This window comes from Neophocaena asiaeorientalis, unplaced genomic scaffold, assembly GCF_003031525.2.
Source record: "Neophocaena asiaeorientalis asiaeorientalis breed wild unplaced genomic scaffold, Neophocaena_asiaeorientalis_V1.1 scaffold177, whole genome shotgun sequence".
Classification (NCBI taxonomy): domain Eukaryota; kingdom Metazoa; phylum Chordata; class Mammalia; order Artiodactyla; family Phocoenidae; genus Neophocaena; species Neophocaena asiaeorientalis.
The window spans coordinates 23176-35008 of NW_020172779.1; the positions used below are offsets into that span (position 1 = coordinate 23176).

Below are 11833 nucleotides of genomic sequence, written 5' to 3' on the forward strand. Positions count from 1 at the left end.
ATATATATATATATAAATCAAGTTTCTTGCTTGCTTTAATATAGTAAGTTACACACTCTTTTATTGGCCATACACATAAAAATGTGTGGACTAAAAAATCAACTTCAGACAAGCCTCTTAGATAGCCTCATCCACCAGAGGGCAGACAGCAGAAGAAAGAACAACTATAATCTTGCAGCCTGTGGAACGAAAACCACATTCACAGAAAGGCAGAGGACTTAGTGCAAAATGAAGGAACAAGATAAAACCACTGAAAAACAACTAAATGAAGTGGAGATAGGCAACCTTCCAGAAAAAGAATTCAGAATAATGATAGTGAAGATGATCCGGGACTTCAGAAAAAGAATGGAGGCAAAGATCAAGAAGACGCAAGAAATGTTTAACAAAGACCTAGAAGAATTAAAGAACAAACAAACAGATGAACAATACAATAACTGAAATGAAAAGTACACTAGAAAGAATCAATAGCAGAATAACTGAGGCAGAAGAACGGAGAAGTGACCTGGAAAACAGAATGGTGGAATTCACTGCTGTGGAACAGAATAAAGACAAAAGAATGAAAAGAAATGAAGACAGCCTAAGAGACTTCTGGGACAACATTAAATGCAATAACATTCACATTACAGGGGTCCCAGAAGGAGAAGATGGAGAGAAAAGACCCGAGAAAATATTTGAAGAAATTATAGTCAAAAACTTGCCTAACATGGGAAAGGAAATAACCACCCAAGTCCAGGAAGCACAGAGTCCCATACAGGATAAACCCAAGGAGAAATATGCTGAGACACATAGTAATCAAACTGGCAAAAATTAAAGAAAAATTACTGAAAGCAACAAGGGAAAAATAACAAATAACATACAAGGGGACTCCCATAAAGTTAACAGGTGATTTCTCAGCAGAAACTCTACAAGCCAGAAGAAAGTGCCATGATATATTTAAAATGATGAAAGGGAAGAACCTATGACCATGAGTACTCTACCCAGCAAGGATCTCATTCAAATTTATGGAGAAATCAAAAACTTTACAGACAAGCAAAAGCTAAGAGAATTCAGTACCACCAAACCAGTTCTACAACAAATGCTAAAGGAATTTCTCTAAGTGGGAAACACAAGAGAAGTAAAGGACCATAACAATGAAGAAAATGGTAATAAGAACATACATATCGATAATTACCATAAATGTGAATGGATTAAATGCTCCAACAAAAAGACACAGGCTTGCTGAATGGACACAAAACAAGACCCATCTATATGCTGTCCACAAGAGACCCAGTTCAGACCTATGGACACATACAGACTGAAAGTGACGGGATGGAAAAAGATATTCCATGCAAATGGAAATCAAAAGAAAGCTGGAGTAACAATACTCATATCAGGTAAAATAGACTTTAAAACTAAGAATGTTACAAGAGACAAGGAAGGACACTACATACTGATCAAGAGATCAATCCAAGAAAAAGATATAACAATTATAAATATATATGCACCCAACATAGGAACAGCTCAATACATAAGGCAATTGGTAACAGCTATAAAAGAGGAAATCGCCAGTAACACAATAATACTGGGGGACTTCAACACCCTAGTTATGCCAAGGGACATATCATCCAAACAGAAAACTAATAACAAAACACAAGCTTTAAAAGACACAATAGACCAGATAGATTTAACTGATATTTATAGGACATTCCATCCCAAAACAGCAGATTACACTTTCTTCTCAAGTGCACATGGAAAATTCTACATGATAGATTACATCTTGGGTCACAAATCAAGCCTTAGTAAATTTAAGAAAATTGAAATCATATCAAGCATCTTTTCTGACTATAATGCTCTGAGATTAGAAATCAATTACAGGGGAAAAAACGTATGAAACACGAACACATGGAGGCTAAACAATATGTTACTAAATAACCAAGAGATCACTGAAGAAATCAAAAAGGAAATTAAAAAATACCTAGAGACAAATTACAATGAAAACACGTAGATCCAAAACCTATGGGATGCAGCAAAAGCAGTTCTAAGAGGGAAGTTTATAGCAGTACAAGCCTACCTCAAGAAACAAGAAAAATCTCAAACAATCTAACCGTACACCTAAAGGAACTAGAGAAAGAAGAACAAACAAAACCCAAAGTTAGTAGAAGGAAAGAAATCATAAAGATCAGAGCAGAAATAAATGAAATAGAAACAAAAAAACAATACAAAGATCAATAAAACTAAAAGCTGGTTCTTTGAGAAGATAAACAAAATTCATAAACCATTAGCCAGACTCATCAAGAAAAAGAGGGAGAGGATTCAAATCAATAAAATTAGAAATGGAAAAGGAGAAGTTACAAAAGTCACCACAGAAATACAAAGCATCCTAAGAACTACTCCAAGCAACTCTATGCCAATAAAATGAACAAACTGAAAGAAATGGACAAGTTCTTAGAAAGGTATAACCTTCCAAGACTGAACCAGGAAGAAATAGAAAATATGAACAGAACAATTACAAGTAATGAAATTGAAGCTGTGATTAAAAATCTTCCAACGGGGGGCTTACTTGGTGGTGCAGTGGTTGAGAGTCTGCCTGCCGATGCAGGGGACACGGGTTCATGCCCCAGTCTGGAAAGATCCCACATGCCACGGAGCAGCTAAGCCCATGAGCCATGGCCACTGAGCCTGCGTGTCCGGAGTCTATGCACCACAACGGGAGAGGCCACAACAGTGAGACGCCCACATGCCGCAGGAAAAAGAAAAAAAAAAAATCTTCCAACAGGGGCTTCCCTAGTGGTGCAGTGATTGAGAGTCCGCCTGCTGATGCAGGGGACATGGGTTTGTGCCCCGTTCCAGGAGGATCCCACATGCCATGGAGTGGGTGGGCCTGTGAGCCATGGCTGCTGGGCCTGCGTGTCCGGAGCCTGTGCTCCAAAACAGGAGAGGCCACAATGGTGAGAGGCCCATGTGCCGCAAAAAAAAAAAAAAAAAAATCTTCCAACAAACAAAAGTCCAGGACCAGATGGCTTCACAGGTGAATTCTGTCAAGCATTTAGAGAAGAGCTAACACCCATCCTTCTCAAAATTTTCCAAAAATTGCAGAGGAAGGAACACTCCCAAACTCATTCTATAAGGCCACCATCACCCTGATACCAAAACCAGACAAAGATACTACAAAAAACGCAAATTACAGACCAATATCACTGATGAATATAGATGCAAAAATCCTCAACAAAATACTAGCAGACAGAATTTACCAACACATTAAAAGGATCATACACCATGATTAAGTGGGATTTATCACAGGGATGCAAGTTTTCTTCAATATATGCAAATCAATCAATGTGATACACCATATTAATAAATTGAAGAATAAAAACCATATGATCATCTCAATAGATGCAGAAAAAGCTTTTGACAAAATTCAACACCAATTTATCATAAAAACTCTCCAGAAAGTGGGGATAGAGGGAACCTACCTCAACATAGTAAAGGACATATACGACAAACCCACAGCAAACATTATTCTCAATGGTTAAAAAGTGGAAGCATTTCTTCTAAGATCAGGAAGAAGACAAGGATGTCTACTCCTGCCAACATTACTCAACACAGTATTGGAAGTCCTAGTCACAACAATCAGAGAAGAAAAAGGAATCCAAATTGGAAAAGAAGTAAATCTGTCTCTGTCTGCAGAAGACATGATAGTGTACATAGAAAATCCTTAAGATGTCACCAGAAAACTACTGGAGCTATTCAATGAATTTTGTAAAGTTGCAGGATACAAAATGTACAGAAATCTCTTGCATTCCTATACACTAATGATGAAAATTCTGAAAGAGAGATTAAGGAAACACTCCCCTTTACTACTGAAACAAGAAGAATAAAATACCTAGGGATAAACCTACCTAGGGAGACAAAAGACTGGTATGCAGAAAACTATAATACACTGATGAAAAAAATTCAAGATGATACCAACAGATGGAGAGTTATACCATGTTCTTGAATTGGAAGAATCAGCATTGTGAAAATGACTATACTACCCAAATCAATCTACAGATTCAATGCAACCCCTATCAAATTACCAATGGCCTTTTTTATGGAATCAGAACAAAAAATCTTAAAATTTGTATGGAGACACAAAAGACCCCCAATAGCCAAAGCATCTTTGAGGGAAAAAAATGGAGCTGGAGGAATCAGACTCCCTGACTTCAGACTATACTACAAAGCTACAGTAATGAAGACAATATGGTCCTGGCACAAAAATAGTAATATAGATCAATGGAACAGGATAGAAAGCCCAGAGATAAACCCATGCACCTATGGTCAACTAATCTGTGACAAAGGAGGTAAGGATATACAATGGAGAAAAGGAAGTCTCTTCAATAAGTTGTGCTGGGAAAACTGGACAACTACATGTAAAGAATGAGATTAGAACACTCCCTAACACCATACACACAAAAAAACTCAAATTGGATTAGAGACCTAAATGTAAGACTGGACACTATAAACTTTTACAGGAAAACATAGGAAGAACACCCTTTGACATAAATCCACAGCAAGATCTTTTTTGATCCACCTCCTAGAGCAATGGAAATAAAAACAAAAATAAACAAATGGGACCTAATGAAACTTAAAAGCTTTTGCAAAGCAAAGGAAACTGCAAACAAGATGAAAAGACGACCCTCAGAATGGGTGAAAATATTTGCAAATGCATCAATGGACAAAGGATTAATCTCCAAAATATATAAACAGCTCATGCAGCTCAGTATTTAAAAAGCAAACAATGCAATCCAAAAATGGGCAGAGGACCTAAATAGACATTTCTCAAAGAAGGCATACAGATGGCCACGAAGCACATGAAAAGCTGCTCAACATCACTAATTATTAGAGAAATGCAAATCAAAACTACAATGAGGTATCACCTCACACCAGTTAGAATGGACATCATCAGAAAATCTACAAACAACAAATGCTGGAGAGGAATCATTACAGCTCTGTTTACAATAGCCAGTAATGGAAGCAACCTAAATGCCCATCAACAGATGAATGGATAAAGAAGATGTGGTACATATATACAATGGAATATTACTCAGCCATGAAAAGGAACGAAATTGGGTCATTTGTAGAGACGTGGATGTATCTAGAGGCTGTCATACAGAGTGAAGTAAGTTAGAAGGAGAAAAACAAATATTGTATATGAATGCATGTATGTGGAACCTAGAAAAATGATATCGATGAACCAGTTTGCAGGGCAGAAATAGAGACACAGATGTAGAGAACAAACATATGGACATCAAGCTGGGAGAGTGGTGGAGGGTGGTGGTGGTGTGATGAATTGGGAGATTGGGATTGACATATATACACTAATATGTATAAAATGGATAACTAATAAGAACCTGCTGTATAAATAAAATAAAATTCAAAGAATGCATATATGTGGAACCTAGAAAAATGATATCGATGAACCAGTTTGCAGGGCAGAAATAGAGACACAGATGTAGAGAACAAACATATGGACATCAAGCTGGGAGAGTGGTGGAGGGTGGTGGTGGTGTGATGAATTGGGAGATTGGGATTGACATATATACACTAATATGTATAAAATGGATAACTAATAAGAACCTGCTGTATAAATAAAATAAAATTCAAAAAAAATTAGCATTGGTATGTTTAAAAATCTTTCATTAGAAGCAATATAAAAAAATCAACTTTACAAACACATTCTGGGCTTCCCTGGTGATGCAGTGGTTGAGAGTCTGCCTGTCGATGCAGGGGACATGGGTTCGTGCCCTGGTCCAGGAAGATCCCACATGCCACGGAGCGGCTAGGCCCGTGAGACACGGCTGCTGAGCCTGCACGTCCGGAACCTGTGCTGCACAACAGGAGAGGCCACAACAGTGAGAGGCCCACGTACCGCAAAACAAACAAACAAACAAAAAAACCACATTCTGGAGTTGTTATTAGAAAACATAATATATCTTTTAGAGAGATTGATGATTTCCATCATTTACATATATTTGGAGCCAGATACCTTATTTTTCTTATTTATGATTTGTGTGAGAAATCTCAACCTTACAGATCTTACAAGTTCAAAGCACCTTATGTTAGCATTTGAAGTCTCCCCTGAGCAAATAATGGCAACCTAACAGAAAGATGAACCTGCACATCAGTGCAATATATCTTAACATACCACATTTTTAAACCTACCGATATTCTCCCTGGAAAGTACCTGAGAGTATGCATGGAATTATGTTCCATGGAAACATATTAGGAAAGCTAGAAGTTTCTATCAGTGGAATATGATTCTCTGAACATCAATAACTAGACATAAGTTTGAAATCCTGCACAAAGACACTGACTTTGGGATATAGACTTCTTAGAAGATGCACCTTGTGTTTCAAGCTATTAGATATGCTAAGATTGGACTATATTATTTTGCCTAAGTGCTTCCTATTATATCAAAAAGCATTCTTTTTTTTTTTTTTTTTTACGTTACGCGGGCCTCTCACTATTGTGGCCTCTCCCGTTGCGGAGCACAGGCTCTGGACGCACAGGCTCAGCTGCCATGGCTCATGGGCCTAGCCTAGCCGCTCCGCGGCATGTGGGATCCTCCCGGACTAGGACACGAACTCGTGTCCCCTGCATCCGCAGGCAGACTCTCAACCACTGCGCCACCAGGGAAGCCCCAGGTGTATTTTTAATTGAAGTTACAGTTCTCTCTAAGAACTGAGTGGAAAATGTTGTTTAGAACCATATTCAGCTATCATGGTATTTTCTAGGTAAAATGAATCATTTAAATAAGTTTCTCCCACTGGTCATTGTTCAGTTTCAGTTTTACATTTCAAAATAAAGAAAAACATTTCAAAAGAAAGAAAAATAAAGAAAACATTTCAAAATAAAGAAAAAACAATGAAATGTAAAAACAATACCTTGTCTTTTTAAAAAAATTTGACATATTTAACATGTTACATTTTGTAAATTGGTATATAACATGCTACTTTGATACACTTGTATATTGTAACATGGTTGACATTGAAGCAACATTTATCATATTATTTGACTGTAGTATAATGTTACTCTATATATTTATTATTCTATAGTTTATTTACTACTTGTTACAAACAAAAGAAAGCTTCATGAATTTGCATGTCATCCTTGTTCAGGAACCATGCTAATCTGTATTCTAATTTTAGCATATGTGCTGTGCAAGTGAGCACTTGATATTCTGTCTTGAGTTACTGCAGATAAGGTAAACTTACATTATTACAAACATCTGCTCTATGAGCAGCTAAAATATTAGAAATCAAGGTAGTGGACTGTGATAACTGGTACAAAAATATAATTTAATAAGTGTTCTTTAATTCAGAAACATATTCAGATAAGAGAAAGCCATAAGAATTTCAGTAGAATGCACGGAGGATATTATTAAAAGAAAACTAGTAATGATGTGGTTTTTGCACTATATTATTTTTGTAAATACTCACTCTGCCTACTACTTATATGGGTTAAGTAATATTTGCTATTCTTTGATGCTGGACTTGGTCATATAACTTGCTTTGAATAATTGGATGTTGGCAGATGTGACAAAAGCTGAGAGTTGCTCTCACGTCCCTTTCACAACCATGAGAAAATCATGTCCATGTTGACTACTGAGCCCAGGAGAAAGATATAAACTTTGGGGGCAGAAATCATTATTCCTATCTTTTCCTAGCCTAAATCTATTCTGAATAAATGGCAGTGGTTTTAACACAATGAACTTTAAGAATTTTGCTGCCTTTATATGGCAATAACTAACTGATTGCACTGAATTCAAGACACACTGAAACATTCATCTTTTTTACAATGTCTTGACACATCAGATTTCCTTAGCCTAGCATCCTCATACCCTTTTTAAAGCTTATCTTTCACGGTCCTCTTCAAATGACACATTTCTCTGAAAGCATCAATTATTTATCAACTTATATCTGTTTCCCCGAACACAGTTTTTGTGCTGTTTTTCAACACTAATAAATCATACCTTGTGTTATATCTGTGTATTTTTCATATATCTACTTCTGGATTCTACCTCTGAAGAGTGGTTTAAAGAAAAATAAAGAAAACATTTCAAAATAAAGAAAAAACAATGAAATGTAAAAACAATACCTTGTCTTTTTAAAAAAATTTGACATATTTAACATGTTACATTTTGTAAATTGGTATATAACATGCTACTTTGATACACTTGTATATTGTAACATGGTTGACATTGAAGCAACATTTATCATATTATTTGACTGTAGTATAATATTACTCTATATATTATTCTATAGTTTATTTACTACTTGTTACAAACAAAAGAAAGCTTCATGAATTTGCATGTCATCCTTGTTCAGGAACCATGCTAATCTGTATTCTAATTTTAGCATATGTGCTGTGCAAGTGAGCACTTGATATTCTGTCTTGAGTTACTGCAGATAAGGTAAACTTACATTATTACAAACATCTGCTCTATGAGCAGCTAAAATATTAGAAATCAAGGTAGTGGACTGTGATAACTGGTACAAAAATATAATTTAATAAGTGTTCTTTAATTCAGAAACATATTCAGATAAGAGAAAGCCATAAGAATTTCAGTAGAATGCACGGAGGATATTTTATTGAAAGAAAACTAGTAATGATGTGGTTTTTGCACTATATTATTTTTGTAAATACTCTGCCTACTACTTACATGGGTTAAGTAATATTTGCTACTCTTTGATGCTGGACTTGGTCATATAACTTGCTTTGAATAATTGGATGTTGGCAGATGTGACAAAAGCTGAGAGTTGCTCTCACGTCCCTTTCACAACCATGAGAAAATCATGTCCATGTTGACTACTGAGCCCAGGAGAAAGATATAAACTTTGGGGGCAGAAATCATTATTCCTATCTTTTCCTAGCCTAAATCTATTCTGAATAAATGGCAGTGGTTTTAACACAATGAACTTTAAGAATTTTGCTGCCTTTATATGGCAATAACTAACTGATTGCACTGAATTCAAGACACACTGAAACATTCATCTTTTTTACAATGTCTTGACACATCAGATTTCCTTAGCCTAGCATCCTCATACCCTTTTTAAAGCTTATCTTTCACGGTCCTCTTCAAATGACACATTTCTCTGAAAGCATCAATTATTTATCAACTTATATCTGTTTCCCCGAACACAGTTTTTGTGCTGTTTTTCAACACTAATAAATCATACCTTGTGTTATATCTGTGTATTTTTCATATATCTACTTCTGGATTCTACCTCTGAAGAGTGGTTTGTATCACATTTATGTCACTATTATTAGTTTTTAGAATCTGGATATTGGTTATTAATATTTCATAAATATGTCTGCAATGAATAAATATATATTAAGCAATGTATTGGGGAGTCCTAATCAAAGATAGAAGCTTATTATTGCTCTATTAGAGGGGTAAGATGGGGAAATATGTCAATTATTATACGAGCAAATATAAGCATAAATTAAACACATTACAGAGCAGTCTTGGGCTGTTTGACTTACAGAGCTGAGAGCTCCTTAGCTGGTTTTGACTTGCCATCAACATCAAGTTCCTTTACTGTGATTAGAAAACCTCTGCTCTAAACCGCTGATATTGAGGAGATGTTTTCCTAAATGTCTTTAAAATTAGTAGAAAAGCATTTGCTTGATGTACAGATGTTTTTACACTGGTGAATAAAGCAATATGTTTGAGCTACATTATTAAAATACCTTTAAGTATTTCTCCTGCTACAACCTAGAAACCACAGGGAGTCTTGGTACATTCTAAATGTATCTAAATGGAGAATGGCATTTAGAATCCAACATCTGGGCTCTAGGTGTGCTCTGTACCACGTGGGTGCTATTGCTTCTAGGTCTTCTCAGTGTATAGTGTTAGGGAATATAAGTACGTATAATAACCCACATAAATAAACATGTCTATATCTAATTATTTGTGTGTGGATATAAATATATATCCCCACAGTTGATCTTTCAGCACATGGGTTGGGGGGGCTAACCCTCAACGCAGTCAAAAATCCACGTATAGCTTACAGTTGGCTCTCTGCACTCAGCTCCTCCGTATCAGCGATTCCACATCCGTGTATTCAACCAATGATAGATCATGTAGTACCATAATATTTACTGAAAGAAATCTGCATTTAAGTGGACCCATGCATTTCGAACTCATGTTGTTCAAGGGTCAACTGTATACACACAATGCATTTTATGAGTCATAAGTTCATATATATAAAATATATATACATATGTGTGTGTATATATATATATACATATATATATGTGTGTATGTATATATAACTTTGTGCTAGTTAAGTCAAATCCAAATCCAACATCACAGAGTTAAATGTAGCCTGCCTCCTTCCTTTATTTGTGAATTATTTCTCCAACAGTGAGAAACCTGGTTCTTATTTGCTACGATATACTTGTTTGATTAACCTACAGTGTACTTACAAAGCAATTTAAGAATTGCTACCCATATTTCCATGCTTCTGCTTGAAACATATTTATTCAGTATTCAGTCAAGGTACTGTTTCCTGAAGTTACTTAAAATTGCTTTTTCTGTTGTACTGAACAGCATGGTAACAGTTAGGTTTGTTATTGTTGGTATTTCATTTTTAGTTTTCCCACATCCAGGTTGATTTTAATTGTTCATTTATTTTGGGGGTATGTTAATGGCATGTGAAATATGGCTATGGTTCTAATACAAAAGATAATGAGAAATGTCACTTCCTCCTAATCTTGGCTATTATATTACCAATACCTGCTTTTTTCCATTCTATTCCTATCCACCTTTGATAGGAAACTAAACCCTTTAGTTTCTGGTTTATCCTTCCATCAATGCCAGAAAATACATTCACAAAAAAAGATGCAGGCTTGTTGAAAACACAGGTGCCAAATTGAAGTAGCTATGACCAGTTTGAGCAAAAAAAAAATATGATAGAAGTTGATTCTTACCCATAAAGCCAAAATAATAGTGGATCCGTAAATAAAAAAATACGACTCTTAAAATAGATATTAACCAAAAAAGAAAGACAATAGCTTTAGAGTGAAACAAATAGGAGGGATGACATCACCAGTAATAACACATAACAGCAATATGAACCTTGTGAAGTGATGCTTTAAGAACTCAACATCAGCCCTGTGATACTCTTGACAAAAATACATAGTAATGAGGAAGTCTCACACTCAACCACACTGACTGACATTCGATACAATAATTTATCAATATTCTTTGAAAGTGTCAAGGTCATGAAAGACAAGGAAAGTCTGAACAGTCTAAAAGAAACTAAAGAGAAATAATAACTAAATGCAATGTGGGATCCTGGATTTGATATTGGAGCAAAAGGAGAATGTTAGTGCAAAAACTGGTGAAATTTGAATAAAGCTTTTAGTTTAGTTCATAGTATTGTACCAGTGTTCATTTTCTGGTTCTGACATTAACACTGTAGCTATGTCAAATGGAAGTATTAGAGAAAGGAGAAGGAAGGATATATGAAAACTCTGTAGAATTTTTAAACTATTCTCCAAGTCTAAAATTAGTTCCAAAAACTCTTTAAAAAGATCTCTACTTTTCTTTAGATTCAAATATTTTATTAATAACTATCAAAACTGTGGCGAGCTTTAAATAGCTTTCATGCCAAATTTGGAGTGAATCCAGCTCTCTTGATTCCAAGTTCAATAATCTTTCCATTACTCTTTATTCTTCCAAATGTTCTCGGGATATTTTACTCAAAGTACAATTGATTTGGTAAGGCATTAAACTTGAAGTCTATTGTTAGGCATTATAAAATATGAAGCTCATTCTTAAAAAAGCTCATAGATCCCTGTTCTTGAC

At 35.5% G+C, this 11833-nt stretch overlaps 2 pseudogenes; both read right to left on the reverse strand.

Annotated features, from left to right (window-relative positions):
* Positions 1–7091: 7091 nt before the first annotated feature.
* LOC112397215 (uncharacterized) lies at positions 7092–7190 on the reverse strand (annotated as a pseudogene).
* A 1110-nt stretch (positions 7191–8300) lies between these two features.
* Positions 8301–8399, reverse strand: LOC112397216 (uncharacterized; annotated as a pseudogene).
* Between the last annotated feature and the right edge of the window lie 3434 nt (positions 8400–11833).